Source organism: Prosopis cineraria, unplaced genomic scaffold, assembly GCF_029017545.1.
Source record: "Prosopis cineraria cultivar Desert tree isolate PC_DT_omini unplaced genomic scaffold, ASM2901754v1 PC3, whole genome shotgun sequence".
Classification (NCBI taxonomy): domain Eukaryota; kingdom Viridiplantae; phylum Streptophyta; class Magnoliopsida; order Fabales; family Fabaceae; genus Prosopis; species Prosopis cineraria.
The window spans coordinates 17,279,657-17,287,916 of record NW_026555334.1 but is presented as its reverse complement, the minus strand read 5'-3'; positions in this window follow the sequence as shown (position 1 = coordinate 17,287,916).

Below are 8,260 nucleotides of genomic sequence, written 5' to 3'. Positions count from 1 at the left end.
CTAAGATTATAGTATAAATATGATTGCATATGTTTGTATGTGATTGAGTTGAAAAGTAGCCAAGTGAGCTATGTTATGCCAAGAAATGGCATAGTTTATGAAATTAGTAAATTGTGAAAATTGGCCGTAGGAGGGTCAAATTTGGATATATGATTATGATTGTGATTAATTATGGTCAATCAGGTGTTTTAGATCCTTTTAGACTTAGTTCAAGGACTAGTATGGTTTAATGAGAGAAAAGGAACGATTTGAGCCTTTGGGTGCGTACAATTTTTAGAAAAAGTGACTTTTGACACTCGAACTATTAGATTGTGTCCAAACTATTTCATTAGTTAGTATATGAGCTAAGCTTCATGTGGGCACTTGAATCACTCTGATTGGATGTCGTATGAGAAATTGGCGCATGCCGGAAGTTTGTCATTGTTGTTGTCAAAATGATAGCATAAATCCAGATAGGCGCGCCGCGAGCATGGATACACATGTCGTGGCATACAACACAGACAAAGAGAGCATGTGGCTCTATGCCACATGCCGCGATGCACTGACTGTCCACCGCAGCACACGTACCAAAATTCAGTTTTATTTGGTGTGCTGAATTACATGCATTTAAGTTAGGAATGTTGGTGGGTTATGTCCAGTATGTATTTGGAAAGTGTATGATTTATTTTTGCTATGTTTTCTCTGATTGAATTGTGATTTAATTGATTTTATAAAGCAAGTCTTCGACTGAAGCTTTTGAAATTAATTTGATTATTGTGAATGATGTGAGTTAATGGTAACACCGCAGTCTTCTCTTATATTAAGTAGATATATGAGAAGAGGTTACAGAAAGAAACTTTGAAACTTCATGTGCATGTAGCTGATCAATCTAGATTTAAATGAAAAAGGAAATGATATTGTTTCTTAGAGAACATACTTTGTTTCTGTTTTTACTGTCAATTCTTCACAGAACTGACATTAAAATCTTGAAATTTTTTTAATTTTTTAATTTTCTTTTTAATGTCAATTTACGTAGATAACCGATGTTAAAACTCTATTTAAATTGTTTATTCAATAACTGACATTAAAAGTGTCTCATATCAACAAATTTTTTTATATATTTACAATTTTGCCACCACCTTTTTTACAACAACAGTTTTTTGGAGAACTGACGTTAAAAGGCATTGTTAAAAGCATAATTTCTAGAAGTGTATGCTAAACTAGGTGAAGAGGGATTTTGCCTTATTGTTCTTTAACTAACTATATTGGCTACTGATAACATGTTTTAGGCATCCTAATTGAGTTGAAATGACCTTTGGTGGTGAATGGCAAAGAATGAGAAATTAAAATAGAAAAGGACATATGAGCAAGAGCGAGAGTAGTAATGTTTATGAATAGGATGACTATAATGTTTAGATAAATTCTCATTAAATTATGATAGAATGTATGATGAAACTTTAGTCTAGTTAAAGGAATCCATAATAGTTTGAGAAATATTTATATGTAAAATTATTGAAACATGAATTCTAGTATTTTAAGTAATCTTTTATATGTTATGCCTAAAGATGAAATTTAAGCATCTCAAGTAAGGTTGAAGGAGTTCCAAACTGACAACTACCACCATGCTTATTGACTTCAAAGATTCTTAGGTTTTAACTAGTTGTTATTGTAACCCTCCCTATGATCACCAGATATAGGAAATTATTAATAAAATCATCACCTCTTAACTAAAATCAAACTAGTTTAAAAAAGCTTGGGCCCAAGATTTATTTTGCCAATTCATCATAATCATAACATATTAAAGCCATATGCAATGAAAAATAAACAGTTGCATTCATATCACTCCTTGTATGACTTTAAAATAAATAATTAAAGTCAAATTATGAGCCATGCACTGTGGCGTGAAACTCATGTGCTACGGCATGTGGCATAGAGCCACCCGCCTTGACCTTCTCTATATCATGTGCTGCAGTGTGATACGCCATACACCATAGCACACATGCCAATTTCTACAGCTATCATATGACAGTACAAATGATGAACTTTTGGCATGCACCATTTCCAATATAAGATTCGATTGAAGTGATTCAAGTGCCCACACGAAGCTTAACTCATAAGCTAACTAATGAGATAAATTTAGACATGATCTAATGATCCAATTAAAATTTAAATATCGAATGCAAAAAGTCACATTTTATAAAAATTTAGTCACTTTAAAAGCATAAGTTTGACCCACAAAGATAAATGAGGAAAATGTACATCAAAAGCCCTAAGATTAGAGAAATAGCTTCAAAGAAGGAAAATGGCTTCATAGCATTAGTAATGGAATCTATACTTGTTTAGAGAAATTGTTATATGTTTAAATTTATTTAATTTATTCAAATTTCATTCTGGACGCATGCAGCTAAAGAAGTTAGTCCATAAGAGCAAAATTAGATTTGGTACTTGGAATATTGGGACATTAAATTGTAAATCAGTAGAGGTTGTAGGGGTTATGATTCAAAGGAAAATCAATATCCTTTGCCTGCAAGAAACAAAATGGCGTGGAGAAGAAGCTAAGGATATTCAAGGTTTCAAACTTTGGTATACAGGAAAAGTAAGTGCATGCAATGGAGTAGGCATCATTATAGATAAGGAGTGGAAGAAGAACGTTGTAGAAGTTAGCAGAATTGGAGACAGAATTATTTCCTTAAAAATGATAATTGGACATGAGACTGTTAATATTGTTAGCGCTTATGTGCTGCAAGTCGGGATAGAAGCTAGTCTTAAAGAATTATTTTGGGAGGATCTGGAGGGGTTGATTCGACATATACCACAGAGTAAAAAGATTTTTATTGGAGGAGATTTTAATGGGCATGTTGGGAGGGAAACTGGTCAGTATGCGAGGGTGCATAGTGGTTTTGGTTTTAGAGAGCTAAACAATGAAGGACAAACTCTTCTTGATTTCTTATTGGCGTATGATTTTAAGATTACCAACACTTGTTTCAAGAAGAGAGATGAGCATCTCATCACTTACAAAAGTGGAGCCTCAAGGTCACAGATTGATTTTCTTTTGGTTAGGAACACAGATAGAAGACTTTGTAAAAATTGTAAGGTGATCCCCGGAGATGCTGTAACAACACAACATAGGGTCCTAGTCCTTGATGTGTGTATTATGAGTAAAATTCAAAAAAGTCGACAAGTAGTAACACCAAGGATTAGGTGGTGGCAATTAAAAGGTGAGAAGCAAGATATTTTCAAGCGAAATCTTTTGGATAAAGGAATTTGGGAATCTCAGGGAAGTGCTAACATCATATGGGAGGATATGGCTAAAAAGATACGGGAGGTTGCAAAAGTAGTTTTGGGAGAATCGAAAGGTTCTGGTCTGAGAGATAAGGAGTCTTAGTGGTGGAATAATAGTGTACAGGATAAAATCAAGTATAAGAAGAACTGTTTTAAAGCCATACATTTGTGTAACAATGAGGAAAATTGGGAGAGGTACCGTATGGCTAAGAAGGAAACTAAGAGAGCTGTAGGTAAAGCTCGTTCTAAAGCTTTTGAAGAATTTTATAAGAACCTTGAGATGAAGGAAGGAGAGCAAAATATTTATAAGATTGCCAAGAGTAGGGAAAGAAAATCAAGAGATCTAGAACAGGTAAGGTGTATTAAGGATGAAGAGGGAAGAATTTTAGTTACAGATGATGAAATTAAAAATAGATGGGAGACTTTCTTTTCGAAACTTTTCAATGATGGAGAGGATTCATCTAGTAACTTGGAGGATTTAGTAACTGGTGAAGGAGAACAAAATTTGTCATTTTATTGAATAATACGTGATAAGGAGGTAAAGGAAGCTCTGAAGAAAATGGCAAATGGTAGAGCCAACGGACCTAATTGTATATCTATCGAAGCGTGGAAATGTTTAGGTGAAGAAGGGGTGAGATGGTTAACTAAGTTATTTAATGTGATTTTACGGTCTAAGAAAATGCTTGATGAGTGGAGGAGAAGTACATTAATGCCTATTTATAAAAATAAAGGAGATATTCAGAATTGTACTAACTATAGAGGGATTAAACTCATGAGCCACACAATGAAATTATGGGAGAAAGTAATTGAGCACAGGTTGAGATTGGAGATAAGTATTTCTGAGAATCAATTTGGTTTTATGCCAGGTAGATCAACTACAGAGGCAATTTATCTACTAAGGGGATTAATGGAAAAGTATCGTTGTAAAGATAAAGATCTACACATGGTTTTTATTGATTTGAAAAAAGCTTATGACTGTATACCAAGAGAAGTGTTTTGGAAAGCATTGGAAAAAAAGGGAGTATGGATTGCTTATATTAAAGCCATACAAGATATGTATGAGGGGGTAAAAACTAGTATAAGAACGCCTAGTGGTCAAACAAAGGATTTTCCTATAAAGATTGGACTACATCAGGGATCATCTCTGAGTCCTTATTTGTTCAACTTGATTTTAAATGTTTTGACGGAACATATTCAAGAGGAAATCTTGAAATGTATGCTCTTCGCGGATGATATAGTTCTTATAGCAGAGACAAGAGAAGAGGTTAATTGCAAACTTGAGTTATGGAGGAGTACATTAGAGTCGAAAGGTTTTCGTCTCAGTAGAAGTAAGACGGAATATTTATATTGTAAATTTGGCAAAAGAATATTCGACAATAATTTGGAAGTGAAATTAGGAGATCAAATTATACCTCAAGTGGAAAAGTTTAGATATTTGGGAGCCATTATTCAAAATGATGGCGAAATCAGTGGAGATATTTCACATAGAATTTAAGCTGGGTAGTTTAATTGGAGAAAAGCTAAAGGAGTTATTTGCGACCGTAAGGTGCCTAATAAACTTAAAGGAAAGTTTTATCGCACTGCTATCAGACCAGCAATGTTATATAGTAGTGAATGCTGGGTTCTAATGGGACAGCAAGAGCATAAAGTTAGAGTAGCAGAGATGAGAATGTTACGATGGATGTGCGGACATACACATAAAGATAAAATTCGAAATGAGCACGTATGCGAAAAAGTGAGGGTGGCACCTATTGAGGAAAAAATGGTAGAAAATCAGTTGAGATGGTTCGGGCATGTACAAAGAAGACCAAGGGAGGCACCAGTGAGAAGAGTGGAACATATAACTTTGAGTCCAATTAAGAGAGGTAGAGGAAGGCCTAAGAGAACACTCTTGGAAGTTGTTGAACGCGATCTCTTAATTAATAATATTCCTAAAAGCTTGATAAATGATAGAGCACAATAGCGTCTTACAATCCATGTAGCCGACCCCACCTAGTGGGATAAAGGCTTGTTGTTGTTGTTGTTGTATTCAAATTTTTAAGTTGCTTGAGATTTAAGTTAAACTTAATTTTTGTTGAAATTTTTGGGAGATCTTATTTTAAGGGAAAAATCTACTATTGTTGTTGTTTAGCCCCTACCATGCCCAACAGGTCAAAGAAAATGGAAGGCTGGGAGGATCAAGAAAAGGGATAATATCACTCCAGAGGCTACTGCAATTGCTAAAAAGATCGTAAGTAGTTAAATATTTTTATTTTTTCTTCTAATTGTTTTTGAAGATTAAGTAATCACTTAACTCATATGTTATAGGATTCGCTTGGGGAGCAAGCTTTCTAAGGTTCCTTCACTCCTAGTGGAAGGATGGACATTCTATCATCTGCAATTGAAAAGCCAGAACATCCTAGTCGAGTTAAAAGGGTCAGTAGAGGAGTTGGTCTCAAGTAATACTTTGGATCGACTCCACGAAGCTCTCTAGGAAGTATCTCTAGAGATGAGATCTATCAATTGGTAGCCAAGGTTATGAAAGATACTTAAGCTAAGATTTGACTAGAGATTCAAGTCGAGGTTCAACAAGAGGTTGAGCGGGAGTTTTGTGAATCATTTCGGGAAGATATAATAGCCTAGCTTCGTGAAGAGATGAAATTTATGGTTACTGGCATGACAGTTTCGAGAGTTGATCATTCACCTCAGGTTTGTACTATTTAACTTAATTTAATATAAACATGTATTTAATTTAATTTAACATAGATATGTATTTCATATAGACTTCTCCTATGATACCAAGCACAAAAGGTAGCAATAATCTGCTAAGGATAATGGCACTGGCACTAGTTAATCCTAATTCTCTCATATTAGATGATAATAAAGGAACTTCTTATTATCTTTACCTAGAGAATGCAAAAAAATGTGTTGTTGCCGAAGGTCAAGTATACAAGTTTGGGTGCACAATTCATCATCAGAAAATTAAAGAGGACCAAGTTAAGGTGACAATTACATGTGTTTTAAAGGGTGAGAATGATGTACAATTGCCTTTTCCCACTTTTGAGTTTGCAATAATAGGCCAAGCAAAAGGTTCTTTCATTCTGTGGCCTAAAAACCTTGTGTCAGAAATCGATACAATATCGCTAGGGGTAAAAAATAAGTTAATATTATGTTATTTTCTTTGAGTTATTTAATTTTATATAACTCTTTTTATTTTATGTCTTAATAGGAACCTAAAAATACTATTAAATTTCCCTGCCTAGCATAATTGCATGAAATTTACAAACATATAAAAGAGGGCATTACTGTTAAAATGCCTAGTGGTGGCTAATAAATAGTTTTGGTTGTTAAGTAATACTATATGAATAATTGATTTAATATTTGGACCATTGGGATTAATTATGGCTTATTGTTACAATTTGTGTGGTATGAGTTATAGTCTTTATTTATGCTATTTGTCATGAGAAGTGATGTGGATTACTTATATGTGTAGGGATTCTTAGTGGAATTTATTTGGAAGTTAAAAAACAAGTGAAGTCATACTTTTATACAAGGAGAACCCTTTTGATACAAAAGGGTTGAGGTAATAGGGTAATGTATATTTCTTATTGTTTTGTTTAGCTATTTTTGAGTAGATAACATTATGTAGCATGCATTACATGTTTTAAACAATTGAATGCAAATAAAATGTGTTTTTAAAAGGTTTATGGGGTATTGCTTTAATAGTAATGCATCTATACTTACTATCTATTGAATAATAATATTACTTATGGAAATAAGATTATTAGAATGCATTGTGATCATAAAAAATGAGGAGTTGCATTTAGGGATGTGTAACTAGATTTGGTACCTTAGATAGGCCAAGGAATCATTTAAGGGATGAATTATGAGTATTATACTACCTTAGAGTGTTGAAGTGGTCAATACTTGGGAAAGGTAGAAAAGGATAGGAGGCATGATCTCGGTGGGAGTTCACAAATGAGGAGATGTGGTCTTGTGATATTCTATGGCTCACTATCAGTACTCAGTGTTGCCTTTCGTATTATGGACTCAGTACACTAAAGTGGTTAGTAGATTGAGTGTTTGACACCTTTCAGTTGGGGAGGGAACTCGGCAAATGAAGTGTGAGGTTGAATGCCTAAGCTAAGGTAGTCCTCACATGGAGTGTAAGTCTAGGTGGCTCAGGGAGGGAGTTAGCTTTGATTGCTCAAAATTCACGTCAAAGGGGCACAAGCGGTTTGGTGGTTCAGATCATGCCTTGATTTATATTTTGTGTATAGTGGGTTTAAGGTTTACTTACAAGTTAAGGAATGCCAAGGGGCATTCTGCTAGTTAGGAAAGGCCATATCGACCTATCTCATACATTCAGGCATTTTAATTAGTTAATTATATGTTATTTTGAATCTATTATTTATTTACCTGATTATGGCTTTCTTTGTAATAAAGAATATTGATTTCTTTGTTACTGAGATTGTGGTTGTCTCACTCCTTGCTTTACAATATTTACAGGTCTAAGCAAAGGATCCAGTGGTTGATAGGAAAAGAGCCAAGCTAGGGGTTTGCTTGTGATTTGTAAAGAATTGCAACCCTTTTCTTTTGAGAAAGCATATTGTAATGTAATTAGGTTAGAATGCCAATAGGATGTGACTATACATATATGTGAATATGTGCTTGTGTATGAATTTTTCTTTGCTTGTAGACTTGTGGCTAGGAAACTTAGTTATGGTGTGTGGCTTTGACGGGTTCATTTGATAGTCCAAGTTTCTTTTACAAGCAAATGTTTATTTAGTATGTATGTGAATATATATGATTTTACAAGCAAATGCAAAGTGGTTGCATTGTTAATAGTGTGTTATAGACAAACATACACCTTGAATAGAGAGAGTAGGTGTATGGGCCCCACAGGAATTTTGAGCTAAGTGAAAATATTTAGCATGTGTATTTATATGAGTATATGGTGTTTGAATTTATTTCAGACCATTCTTGTGTGATTTGTGCATTTTGAGGGCTTAGGGTCCAT